This window comes from Camelus bactrianus, chromosome 11 (assembly GCF_048773025.1).
Source record: "Camelus bactrianus isolate YW-2024 breed Bactrian camel chromosome 11, ASM4877302v1, whole genome shotgun sequence".
In the NCBI taxonomy this organism is placed as follows: Eukaryota; Metazoa; Chordata; class Mammalia; order Artiodactyla; family Camelidae; genus Camelus; species Camelus bactrianus.
This window is the reverse complement of record NC_133549.1, coordinates 84,181,919-84,196,656: the sequence shown is the minus strand read 5'-3', so window position 1 is coordinate 84,196,656 and position 14,738 is coordinate 84,181,919. Positions and strand designations below refer to the sequence as shown.

Below are 14,738 nucleotides of genomic sequence, written 5' to 3'. Positions count from 1 at the left end.
CCATCACCCTGACACAAAAACCAGACAAAGAAACTACCAAAAAAGAAAATTACAGACCAATATCACTGATGAACATAGATGCAAAAATCCTCAACCAAATAAATATTAGCAAACAGATTCCAACAGCACATAAAAGAGATCATACACCATGATCAAGGTGGCTTCATCCCAGAAGCACAAGGATGGTTCAACATAACCAAATCAATCAATATAATACACCACATCAACAACAGAAAGGACACAAAATACATGATCATCTCAATAGATGCAGAAAAACCATTTGATAAAATTCAACACCCATTTATGATAAAAACTCTCACTGAAGTGGGTATAGAGGGAACATATCTGAACATAATAAAAACTATTCTTGATAAACCTACAGCAAGCATAATACTCAACGGTGAAAAACTGAAAAAACTTCCCACTAAAATCTGGGAACAGACAAGGCTGTCCACTCTCACCACTCCTATTCAACATAGTCTTGGAAGTCCTAACCACAGCAATCAGGCAAGAAAAAGAAATAAATTGGAAAAGAAGAAGTGAAATTTTCACTATATGCAGATGGCATGATACTATATATAGAAAACCCTAAAAGGTCCACACAAAAATACTAGAACTAATCAAAGAATTCAGCAAGGTAGCAGGGTACAAGATTAATGTACAAAATCAGTTGCACTTCTTTACACTAAAGATGAATCAACAGGAAAAGAAAGAAACAGTCCCCTTTAAAATAGCACCCAAAGTAATAAAATACCTAGGAATAAATCTAACCAAGGAGGTGAAAGACTTCTACACGGAGAACTACAAAACATTGATTAAGGAAATTAAAGAAGACAAAAAAATGGAAAGACATCCCATGCTCCTGGATTAGAAGAATCAATATTGTTAAAATAGTCATACTGCCCAAGGCAATCTGCAGATTTAATGTAATCCCTATCAAATTACCCAGGACGTATTTCACAGAACTAGAACAAATCATATGAAAATTTACATGGAATCACAAAAGACCCAGAATTGCTAAATCATTACTGAAGAAAAAGAAAGAGGCTGGAGGAATAACCCTCCCAAACTTCAGACAATACCACAGAGTTACAATCTTCTAAACAGCATGGTGTTGGTACAAAAACAGACGTATGTATCAATGGAGCAGAAAAGAGCCCAGAAATGAACCCACAAACTTTTGGTCAATTAATCTTTGACAAAGGAGGCAAGAATATACAATGGAATCAAGACAGTGTCTTCCGAGAATAACGTTGGGAAAACTGGACAGCAGCATGTAAATCAATGAAGCTAGGAAACTCCCTCACGTCATATATATAATAATTAACTCAAAATGTATTAAAGACTTAAACATAAGACAAGATACAATAAACCTCCTAGAAGAAAACATAGGCAAAACATTATCTCACATATATCTCAGCAATATTCTCCCAGAAATAGAAATAAAAGCAGAAATAAACAAACGGGACCTAATTAAACTTACAAGCTTTTGCACAGCAAAGGAAACCAGAAACAAAAGCAAACAACCTATGGAATGGGCTCTCTCCAAGCCAGGCATCCACCGTCCATGAGCTGCCTGGGGATTAGGTGTTTTATTCACTGAAGTAGCTGAGTAACTAGTATCTGTCCTAGTGTATACTGACGCCGCTTGCTGAATTAATTAGTAACTGGGAAGCCCAGGTGCAATTAGCGGCTCTGTCCAGAACCATCTCATATCAGTGTTTTCACCAAGTGACAATTTATTAATCTATTACCTTATCAGTCCATCTCTACACCATCTGCAGCATTCCTCAGGCAGGCGGGAACATGGACCAGGGCCAGGCAGACAAGATGCTCTAATTGATAAATCTTGCCAGGAGAGGATGTTGCCCTAGACCACACAACTATGTGACCCACTTTGGAAGTATCTCACTTCCAAAGACTGCTTCGCACTCTAGGACAATGTCCAAGAGACTAAGGGGAGGGAGGACACTGGTCTCACCAGGTCCATTCACTTCCAGGGAGTAACAACTAGAGCACTAACCCGAGGCTAAGGGCTCAGTGTTCATCTGTGTGTTTCATCCAATCCTCCCAACCATGAGGTGGGTATTGCTACCCTCTCTCTACAGGAGAGAAAAACAAGCTCAGGCCCCATACAGGTGTCCAGGGCCCACACTCTTACCCGCTCTACTTTACAGACTTCCAGCCAGAGATCAGAACATGGGCCTCAGATAATCTGGTCTGAAGTCAGTCAGTGGGTGGTGGGTTCTTGGGTGTTTATTGTTAGGAAGCATAACTCACATGTCATAAATGGGTCAAATATTAAATACATTGCAAAGAATGCCACCCAGTTTGGCTGCTACCCCTATACTGCTGGAGACAGGAAAGCAGAAGCACCTTAAAAGCAACCCAAAGCCCCTCTCCTGACTAAACGACTTTGCCCTCCTCTCTTCTCCTCCCCCAGCCCCCAACAGCAGGCCTAGGCCCAGCACAAGATCAGCAGGGGAAGCAGCACCAAGAACTGACCTGGTAAGTGTCAGAGGTCAGCGGGAGACATCACAGTACCACCCCCACCTCACTCTGCCACCTTAGAGAGGTTCAGCCTTATCAAATGACTCCACCTAGGCCTCAGGTGCCCAGACCAGTGGTGGACACTAGCCCAAGCTGGATCGGATTCCCTCCCCCAGGAGTCAGAGTGCTCTGAAGGCACACACCTCTGGGAAGCTAGGGTCAGCTCTCTTCTGCCAAGTGCACAGGGATGTGGTAAAAGTGAAAGGAGAAGAAATAAAAACAACAGCTGTGCAGAGATGCAGGGTGCAAGAAGATTTTGTAAATGTAAAGAGGGAGGGGAGTAGCTGCCTTGATCTAGTTTTTGTTCCTGGTTATATCCATATCTGAAGCTTTAACTGCTCTTCCTGTCTGTGCAACACCATGAGAAATACCCCTGGATCTTAATCATGAACTCCCCAATTTCTACAACCCATTTGCTACAAGTAGTGCCTGAAATGCTTTAGCACCCTTACCTATCTTTCACTCAGCTAGCTCCAAGCCATTCTCCAGGTCCCAGCTTAACAGCACTTCCTGCAGGAAACCCTCCCAGACTACTCCTCAAACCTTGGCTCCACTTTTTATGGGTATAAAAGGTAGTACTCTACACCTCATCATAGTTAGGAAAGGTGATTACTTTCCTGTTAGACTGTAAATACCAAAGCATAAAAACCACTTCGATCCTACTGCTTAGCACACAGGTCGGGTACGTGCTCAGTAACAACCTTCCCCATACTACATCACCAGGTCCTGTCTCAGAATCTCTCCCAAATCCAAATCTCACCTCTTCAGCCTCTTACTCTGTAAGACCTCATCATTCTTTGCTTCATCTCATACCTGCCATGATGAAAAGTCCACCACTCTGCTGAAAAGAGCCTGTTACTGACTCTAACATCTCCATCTTCCATGTCACTACATCACTTCACCTCTAGAAGGTCACATAGCCTGATTCAGTTTTCTCCTGTCATTTCCACCCGTGTTGACCTAGATTCTCCCAAAATTTAAAAACTGATCATGTGCATGCTTCTTCTCAATAATTCTGATGCTTCTCTATTGCACAAATATAAAATCAAACTCCCTTCTGCCTACAGAGTCCTCCACAATTTGCCATCTAAGTCCTTTTCCAGGATTGGATTCCACAGCTTAGATTGTCACTTGCACCTATTGTCTTCCTATCAAAACCACACACATTCAGAAAGGCTCAATTCAAACTCCACACTTTATATCCTCTACAGAATGATTAGGAAAGGACTTTGCACAGAAAAGGCAAAATTTCTAAAGAACAGATTCAGAAAATAAAAAATGCTTTTCTTCCTTAAAATCTTTTAAGTCCTTCTGGAAACATTAAGCTTTTAAAAGTATCAGTGAGTCAAATATTATTAATATTTCAACCAAGAAATCAAGAAGATAAAATTTAAAAAAACAGATAAAAATCAAATTTCTTCTCTATAGCACAGGGAACTATACTCAATATCTTAATAGCAACCTTTAATGAAAAAGAACATGAAATGAAAATATATGTATGTATACATATGTTTATGACTGAAACATTATGATGTATACTAGAAAATGACTCACTGTAACTGACTATATCTCAATTCAAAAAATTTTAAACAAATGAGTAAATATATCCGTTATTCAAATATTAATATTTCAATCAAGAAATCCTTTATAAACCCAGCAATGTTAACCAACATTTACTAAATACTAATAAAGCACAATATAGATTAAATTTATATTAAATATCATCAACCTGAAGATTAAAAGCTATCATCTGGACCCAGGATTCTAATATTCCAGTATTTGTACTTGGATCTTACTTAAGAAAGGAAAAAAAAAATTACACTAAGAGGACTTGTTATTTCACCTACTAGAGACGTAAATCGACAACCATGATAGAAAGTTACCCGATCTAAATCACTTTCAGGCTAGGAAAAATTCTTATCAGATTAAAAAAAAAAACAACCTTTCAACTGACATGTCATTAAACTAAGAACTTTTTTCAGTACACATTTAAGCACTAATTTCTTCTAAGGGCCCAAGGACATGATGGGCAATTCCCACTAGCACCACGGAAGGTGGTGAACCGAAGCCGTACGCGGAACACGCAGGTGACGGGCAAACAAGATCATGATTTCAGGATTGTGCACACAGGCCACTGCCAACCGCTTTCCAGACCAAGGCCTCTGCGGCTAGCATCTGAAGGAATTCGCGGCTTCACAAAAGGATGTCAAAGGAAGGCTGTAAGGCCAGCACCCTGGAGTGGGAGCCCCATTCCCGCCCGAGGGTCCCTGGGTGCCCGGGCCCGGCCTCCACCCCACCTCCCGCGCCACTACACCCCACGCCCCGCAGCGCCACTCCCCCACTCCCCGCGCCGAGCGAAGGCCGGCCCGGGAAAGGCGCGAGCAACACCCCAGCCGAGCGGCCCGGCGGCGCCCGAGACCCCCAGCGCGCGGACAGCGGGCAGCCCGGCTAGGGTCCGTGCCGGGCTCGGGGTTGGGGCCGCGGTCCAGGGCGACGCCGCAGCTGCTTGCGCCGAGAACGGGCAGGGTGCTGCGCGGGAGGACGCGGCCGGCACGCGGGGCGCGGACACTCACCACACCACGCCGTGGGAGCCCTCGCCGACGTAGCGGGCTGCTGGAGCGCGGCCCCGCGGCGAACACCTGCCTGCGGACCACCTTGCGGCCGCGCCCGCTGTCGCCGCCGCCGCAACCAGGTTGGCTGCCAGGTCGCCTCCGCCACGCTGGGCACGAGGCTCCGCGGCCTCCGCTCTGCCCACGCCGCGCCTCAGGAGGGACCGCGCCACCGCGGCCGCCGCTGCTGGAGGGAGCAGGGCGGGCGCCACTCTTGAGACCCTCAGAGCCGCCGTCCGCTCGACGTACTGCCGCCTGCCTGCCTGACGAACTGACTGTTGGGCGGGCGGAGGGAGGGGCGCGGCCGAGGAGGACGCCGGGGTGGGGCCGGGAAGCACGCGCGCGGATTGGCTCCCGTGGCCCGGGGGCGGGGCTGCGCGCTCAGGACGAAGACACGTGTATACGTGATCACCCAGATTTGAGAGAGTAGTAGTGGGTCTACGTTAAAGGTCAGTAACCAAGGTCTTTCAGACCCTTTTAGTTTCTTCCTAAACTTTTAAAAAGTAAATTATTTTAGTAAAGTAAAATACAACTAGAGTAAAAGGAAAAGGCATATGTATAGCTCAATAAATTCTGACAAAATGAACATACTTATAAAGGCACCACCCATATCAATAGACCACTTTCAACACCCCCAAATCCACTTCATGCCTCTTCTAAGTCACTGACTTCTTTTCCCCAAAGTAATCACTGCCCCGAAGGTCTACCAAAATACGTAAGTTTTATCTTTAAAAAAAAAACTTTATGTATATGAAAACTTACAGTATTCTTTTGTGTTGCTTTTTTCCCCTTATTATTATGTTTGTAAATGTACCCATATCACTGCCTGTAGCAATCATTGTTTTCATTGCTCTATGGTGATCTATTGCATGGCTTTTATTAAAGTTGATTCATTTGACTGTCAACATTTGGCTTGTTTACAGTATTAGGTTGTCATGCATCTTAATAATTCTCTCTTTTTATCACTTAGTAGTATTCCATTGTCTGGAGATATCATGATTTGTTTATCCATTTACCTGTTGATGCACTTTTGAGCTGTCTCCAATGTGGGGCTATTATAAATAAAGCTGCTATAAATATTCAAGTACATGTGTTTGTTGGACATGTTTCATTTCTCTTGGCTAAATTTCTGGGAGTAGAATTGGTGGGATTTATGATAGGTATCTGTTGGACTTTTTAAGAACTTTCCAAACTGTTTTCCAGAGTGCTTGTACCATTTTAATTCCTGCCAGCAGCATATGGGAGTTCTAGTTGCTCTACATCTTCGTTTACACTTGGTGTGGGTGGCTTCTGAATTTTAGCCATTTAGTGGATGTATGGTAGTATCTTACTGTGATTTTAATTTTCATTTCCCTAATGATGAAGATTTTGAGCCATTTTTCATTTGCTTATTTGCCATTCATATAGCTTCTTTATAAGAGTCTCTATTTTTATTGGATTGTTTGACTTACTGAGTTGTAAGTGTTCTTTATACAGACTAGACACAAGTCTTTGGTTGGATATGTATGATGTGCAAGTATTACTTGCTTAATTTTTTGTTTTTGAAAAATTGTTTTTGCTGTCACATGAAAGTAAAACTTACGTTTATGTAAATGCTTTCCAGCAATTTTTATAGGGTCTGAATTCACTTGTTAATTTGAATAGTGTTTCTATAAATTCTTTTTGGTGTTTTAATTTACCACATGTCATCTGTGAAGTATGACAATCAAATTTTTTCAAGCCCTTATATCTTTTTAAAATGTATTTTATTGCACTGGGTAAAAATCTCTGGAATAATGTTGAGTAGAAGCAATGGTATTTGGTATCATTTGCTCATATTTTCAATATTTCACCTTTAAGTATGATATTTTATGTATTTTTGTAGACTATTCTGTATCATACTAAGGGAGATTCCTTCTTTTTCTAGCCTAGTAAGAGACTTATGATGCATATGTCAAATTTTGTCTAATGCTTTTTCTGTATATATTAAGGTAATCATAAGACCAAAACTGGGTACAGCAGCATTGTGAGGATGATGGAACCATCCCATATCTTGATTGTCTGTGTGACTGTATTATTTGTGAAAACTATATATTATAAAGGGTGAATTTTACTGTATATAATTATACTTTAATAAAAAAAAAACAGTGCAAGAGTTGTCTTAAGGTCCACCATGACTATATTTCAATTTTTTGTAAAAATGTATACATGTTTAAACTAAGTTTTCCCAAACTACACAAGCCCGTGGGACTAATGGCATCACACTTCCGGAAATACTCACTGACATTTCACTGGTTCTTACCACGAGCTACTTGCCTTACAATATAGCCCCCAGCAAAGCCCCCAGGGGCAACTTCGGTGAGGTACTTTGTGCCCCCCAAACAGTGTGAACTTTGTAATAGATTTATTAGATTTAGCAAAAACAAACAAAGAAAAAACAGGATTGCAAGTTAAATTTTAACTTAAGATAAACTACAAATAATTTTTTTAGAGGCACATTTTATTGTGCTTTGCCTGGCAGTCTTATTCCATGATGGAATAGCTGTGGTCAGTGGTGAGGCTGAGAGTGGGCTATCTTCTGGGTCACCCTTGGATATGGGACACCCTCAGATATAAGGGTACAGACTATGATGCCTCAGTGTTGTATAGTTTTCAGTAAAGCAGATTATTCTATACCATCTCATCATCCTGTCTCCTAGCACGAAGCATGGTGATCCTGTGGGCCCCACTGGAGTGAGATCTACCTGACTTTCTTCATAATCATCCACCCTCCCAACCACACCCCCACCCCCTCCCATGAGAATGCTTTGCTGTCAGGTTGTATTGGCCCTCTGCTGAAGTTTCTCCCTTTTAGGTGGGGCCTGCTCAACCAAATATACCCACACACATCTGAATATAGGTAAGGATCCCTCTGGAAACCTCACATATCCAGACACACACAGACACGGTTTAAAAGACATCCAGCCTGCTCCTTAATTGTATTAATTTTTTATGATTGGCCCCTCTGTGAAGTCTGTAAAATAGATTGCAACAGATGCCAATACTGGAAGAAGGTTGACTCTGGAAAGAGCATCGCAGCCAAAGCCATTCAACATTGGCTGTCTTTTTGTAGGATAATTTCCAGTGGCTCAGCCAGCCAACCATGGTGAAAGCCGAGGACATGAAAACGGGCTTTCAGTGACAGCTTATCAAACCAAAACCAAATGCAAGGGGAGCTTTAAAGATAGGACAGATGTCAGGCCTCTCCAGAGGTGGGAGACTAGAATCTGCCTGTGTTGATCATCCTTATGCCTTGATTTTGCTGTTGTTTTCTGCTGGTTCAACTTGGCACGTGGAACATCCTCCTTCCCAGGTCCCTGAACTCAACAACCATCTGAGACAAGTTGTGTTCATCTAAAAGTCATGTACATTTCACTCACAGAGGTACCTTTCTTTACATGGACCATTGATTATAGCTGGCAGGGTCTTAGAGAACTGTGGCCAATGATGTTTTCCATGCCCAAGTTTCAGATGCTTTCTGTGACCGAGTAATTTCTTGGGACACTGTCACCAGTGCCCCAGCCCCACCACTGCCGCAAGTTGAATCCACAGATATCTTTTCCTAATTTTTCCACACCCAAGGAATTGTGCTCTTGGATCCTTGCACCTGAGACTTCAAAACCTAAAGTTATTGATTTTTTTTTTTTAGTACTTAGAATATGTTTATCCTCTAATTTATTCCGTACCACTCTGCAAGGAGAGAAATATTATCTGCTTTTTTATAATAGGTGTTTGGGGCTCTAAGAGGTTAAGCAGCTTCTTCAAGGTCAGTGATTGTCAGAGTTGGGACTTAAATCTTGGTTCTGGGACTTAAGATTCATTCTATTTGTTCCCAGAGATCAAAAAGTAGAAATCAGCACCTATATTTTGCTTGGTATCTACAGTGTTTTAAATACATTTGAGCCCATATTTTAAGATTTAGAGAAGTCAGAGAGAGCTCTGGATTCCCACTTTCCTTTCAAAAAGAAGATCTGGTGATCAGGCTTGTATTTCTGCTCATTAACAATCAACTGTAGCTAAATAGGAACTGCCCTTTTTAGTCCAGAATGTAGGCTCCAGCCTGTCTCAGTTCCCATCTCTCCTCAGAGTCTTCCTGGCACTGAGGTCAAGTGTGAGCTACCATTTATTATCATGCTCAGACTGTTGTTTCTCTTATAGGAAAGAAATATTTCTTTGCATCTCTGACTCAGTAGAAATCAGGAAAATGACAAGACAGTTGGAGAAGTCCTCTTGCATCCAGAAAAACAGACTGAGCTATTTCTTTTAGTAGATAAAGTCTAGTCTAATGTGTTTAACATGAAAACAAAGTGTATCTGCCCCCAAAATATGCCCATTTACCTTCTCCTGTCTCAGGAAGCTGCCTGGCTCCTGCAAGCATCTAAGCAGGTGGTCTTCACATCACCCCAGGCTGGCTCCTGAGCAATTGCAAGGCATCCATAATGGGTAATGGGTCTCTAGATCTCCCAACTCTCTCCACTTCAGCCAGCTACAAACTGATTTTACACATATTACACCCTTGCCCACAATCATCAATGGCTCCCTATTGCTTTCAGGATAAAGATCAAACTCCTTAACTTGAGATTAAAGATTACAGGCCAACACTTTCCCTCATTAGACTTCTGCTGGCCATAAAGCTCTCAAATTTAGCTGTAGTCCCATTCAGTTCAGTTCAATTCAATTCAGCTCAACTCAACTCAAAGCATATATAGGGCACTGCATACTTTCTGCATGTGAGGCAATATGCTTGGCCCAATGAGAGGGAAAGAAAAGAATAGAATGATTTTCAGAGTGCTTGAACTCTGCAATGAGGATAAATCTCAAACTCACAGATCTCAAGTGAAAAGGAAAGCTGTGATTATTAAAGAGAGGTGACTTTAGGGCTCTGAGGAGGAAGATACCACTTTTAGTTGGCTTGGAAACCTATCCCTGCAATCTTCTGCTATCCCCTTAGCTGACCAATCATTTTATAGCTCCCCAATACCTTGTGTGGTTTCCCCACCACCCAGTAGCTGTGCTGTTCCTCTTGTCTGAGCAGTCCTTTCACACAGCCTTTTGCCTTTCCATCGTTACCCTGGTCTGCCCACTTCATTAGCTTTCCCTGGTCCCCTCAGCCCACAGTGTACCCTCCAAGTTCCTCAGATGACAGTGAAGACCACATCCTGGCTTGGATTTTGAATTGCTTCCTAGCAGTTTGTACCAAATCTCTTCTTCAATCTTCATGGAGTCCAGTGAACACATACTTTTTTCCCCCTCTCTAATACTGAAAAGAGACTATGACTTCAATAAAGATATGCTGGCTTATTAATTATCCTCACAACAAATCTGTTATGGACATAAACTGCTTCAATATTGATTGAGACAGCATTTTCCTCCCAGGGTTCTCTCTTGGGTCAGATATAACAACCCATCATGCTGTTCTTCTAAAAATAAACCCCTAAGCCTTGGTAACCACATATGGCATGCAGCCTTCCTGGGTCTCCTAGGTCCTGGTTCTTTTCTCTGCTTGGGTAATCAGATTGCTGCAGGTGCAGAATTACAGCCATTCCTGTGACTTATTCTGTCTAAGTGCCACAATTCATTCTGCTGGGGATAAGACACTAGATGCTTAGTTTCCTTCCTTTAGTCTTCCTTCCTTGCCCAAGGCTGCAAGTGAACTTTAAAATTTTAAACCAACTTGTATGTGAATGTTACACGATCTTGTGTATTACAGGCATGAGATGGCAGTATCTATGCAAAGCAACACAAAGCATTAGGTCAAGACAATCTACCTTCTTACAAAGGTCCTTCATTTATAGCTGTCACCATAGGAATTTCTCCTATAAGGACCGATGTATGCTACAAAGCAAAGGCTGCTGTGTTCACAGAAGATGATCCCACAGCATTTTAAAGGGAAGAATATGAGGAAATAAAAATGTAGAGAACTGTCCTCCCCCAAAGCCATTAGAGTCTGGAAGGTGAGGTAACCCCATGGAAAGGAAGTCACAAGTGCAATGAGCTGTGATGGAGGTCCAGGAGGTAGATTCAGGCCCTCAGCAGAGCCATTAAACCAAATCTACAAGGTCCAGGAGGGTCTTGACACTTGCCAGGTTTTAGAATTAATTAAACCATGGTCAGGGGCAGTGGGTATAGCTCAGTGGTAGAGTGCACGCTTAGCATGCATAAGGTCCTGGGTTCAATCCCCAGTACTTTCATTTATATATATATAAATCTCAGAGCTGGAGGATGTCTCTGTTTCCCCATTGATAACAATAAAGTTGGACAGAATGTTCTTCGAACCCGGGGATGAAAAGAAACTTGATTAAGGTCAGTGTGGCACAGATGGCAAGGATCACATAACGTTTCAATGGCTCCCCTGCATCCCGTGGCCCCTTTGCAGTTAGGTAGACCTGGTGACTACCTCTGGCCAATGAAATGTTAGTTTTCATAATTTCCAGGTTGAGGCAGCAAAGAGCCTTGTAGAGTTCTCTAGCCTCTCTCTTCATTCTTCATTCCAGATGGGGAGGCACATGATGGTGGAGCCCCTGAATACCAGGCAGGGACATTCATACGTGTTCTGACCTGTGTGTGTTGCATTCTGGGGTGGGTGCTGAGACCCCCCCACCCTGAGCTGCCTCAGAAGATCTGACAGTGCTTCCCTGCTAATTTGCCCTGAGAGGTCAAGAAGGTGGATAAGGAAAAGACCCCAGTCAGAAAGAACAACATTTAAATGTTCAGACGCACCAAAGGGCAAGGTTGTGCAGTTTCTCAGGAGAGGGAGGCAAAGCTCTGATAATAAGGAACCAAAGGGTTTGGATTTTATCTTTCAGGCCAAGGACAGCCAATGAAGGATTTAGGGGAAGTTATCCTGGGACATCCATCAGGAACTTGTTGTAAGAATCCAACGTGTGATGATAGGATCTAAGCAAAAATGGAAACTGAGGATGCAGAGAAGCAAGGCTATCCAGTTCCATTCTATGGTCATTATTAAGGGGACTTTGGGCTACTCTGTTGTATCAGAGAAATTGCTCGCTTGGTGAACAGCCAAAAGGATTGACAGCAGTCTCAGGCTTTCCCTTCGTGAAAGTAAAGAGTATTTCTCTCTGGTCCCAGGTACCACAAATGAACATCCCAGAAATCCTGGGCATCTTTCCCACATTCTTCACCCCGGACATGGGGACTCTTGCAGGGATGGCCTGGAAATAATAAAGCTTAAGAAATTCTCCAAAAATAAGCAAACATGCTGTCTCCTGGTGCAATGTCCTTCTCATTAACTTATTGTGGAGGTTCATTTATCCAGTGTAAAACTGTAATTAAAAATAATCTCCTTTTCTTGGGGAAGTGGGGAGAGAAGAGGGTTCAGAATTGAGGAGCAAATAACTGGGCTGATTACCACAGTCAGAACACGATGAGAGCAATTCACCTCCCTCTCCCTTTCTGTGCAGTCCTCCTAATTGAGGAAGCTGCGAGTTTTAGGCAGTGAGCAATTTTCCTTCAAATGTGGTTATCACATTATGGCTTTCCAATTCCTGTGCCCACCCGTGGTCTCATTTACTTTTCACATCCTGTCTGTGAGGCTGTTGGTAACCCCCTTTTCACAGAAGAGGACACTATAGCCCAGGACATATGGAGGGGCACCCAAGGCTTGCTCAGGATGCTGGGGCACTGCTCCCTTTAATCTCAGCCTGGATCCCTTTCTGCTTCTTCAAGCTGGTACCCAAAGCTCAATGGTGGCACTCCTAGGTGGGTATGGGCGGGGGGCCTGGGGTCCTGCTCCAAGGTGGACACCTGTAGGGGTAGAATCACAACCAAATGCATGTAGAAAAACTTGATCAGTGAGGTTGGGGAGACCTCGTTAGAATCCAGCCTTTACCATCTACCAGTTACGTGGAATGTGATAATCAGTGAAGATTTCTGGGACTCAGTTCCCTCATCAGTAAAATGGGTTATAACAGTTCTTGTTCATTCAGCAGAGAATGTTGATTGAGCAGTGAGAGACTGCTCTAGGTGCTGGGAATGTAGCAGTGAATAAAACAAATCCTCTCTTCTCATGGAGATTATATTCTAGGGTATTGAGTGCGGAAGGCAGGAAAGAGCTATCTCATAGATTTGTCTGTTTATTTGTCTGTGACAAATGAGACACCTTGGCACATGGTAGATGCTAAGGAAACACTCATGCCTCCTGCCTGCAACTTCTCCTCCACAGGATGGCTCCAGAGGATGTCTATGAACTAGGGGAGTGTCTTTTAGTTTCCAGCTTACTCATCCCCTCCCTTGTGGTTCTATGCCTCCTCCCCAGAGCCTGTGTCTAGTTCTTGTGAGTACTCAAGCCCTTCTAAAGAGGGGCTGGACATGGGGATAACATCAGCCACTCCCAGGGACCTTAACTGTTAACAGAGACTCTAGTGAAGAAATGCCCTACATGTCTAAAGGAATAAATCTGGAACCTAGATTTTCAGGCTGCATGTCAGGCCCTGGGCATCCAGTTTGGATCTCCCTGCCTCCCCTGCAAATCACACCATGAAGGTGGGCATCTGGAACTCAAGGCAGGTCCTCCATCATAATCGCAAAAAAAACCTGGATGAAACCCCAGGACAGACCGTGATTTTCCAGCTGAGATTCTGGACGTCCATCAGGGAGAGGAGAGAAAGGACCCGAGGACCTTGAGCTGATTCCACGCTCTCTACCCCAGCTGCTTCAACCCGAACAGTGGTGATTTTGTAGACCAGAGTTCCAGAAGGATTCCAGTGGGGTCCTGCAGCCCTAGGTCCCAACAGGTTTTCCCAGCATTTTGACTTTCCACTCGAGATCCAACCATTGCAGAAAGACAATCACAAAGTCATAGAAGACAGACAGGAATCACAGAATCCACAAGTCCAATTCTTCCCCAACACTGGGTTAATTGAGAATTCCCAGAGTCTTCCCAGGAGGCCAGGGAAGTCCACAGTGGAGACAGGATTCTGCTGTCAGAGAGTGAAGGCTTTTACTTCCTCATGGAGGAGCTCAGACTTGGGAAGGAACCCCTGGGAGAAGGCACCAAGTGTCAGGGATCTTGTCTTTTCCCCAAGGCCAGGCATGGATGAGAAAGACACAGGATGAGGAGCAAGGGAAAAGAGAGAGGAGAGGAGACATGGGATGCCCTAAAGACAGAGGCCACTCGCTTAGCACTTGGGTCCAGAAAGAAGACTTCTCCTAGTGTCTATGGAATGAAATTGGCTTCTACAAATTTACCCCACACCACAGACTTACATTCAGTAAAGATTCATTTAGTACCCAGATGTGCCCAGAGAACAGCTGGACTCTGGAAGCTACAAAGATGTGGCAGACACCCGCCTCTCCCTTGAGGAGTTCAGGTCTCCATAGGAGGACAACAGGAATCTGGGGACAAGTAAAGGTCCACCGGGGAGCTATCACTCTGTGAGATGCTCTCCAGCACCTAGGAAAACTGATTCAGCTGCTGTGAGGCTTAGTGAGTCCTTGCAAAGAGAAAAAGACCAGAGTAACCACACCTGAGTCCTTACCATGCATGCTTGTACTGGGGTGTCATAAAAACCCTCCATGGAAGATACTATTATTGCTGTTATA

General features: G+C 43.5%; 1 pseudogene; it reads right to left on the bottom strand.

Moving 5' to 3' along the window:
- Positions 1-5,415, bottom strand: part of LOC105080835 (zinc finger protein 532 pseudogene) — a 61,070-nt pseudogene extending 55,655 nt beyond the window's left edge.
- Positions 5,416-14,738: the final 9,323 nt, after the last annotated feature.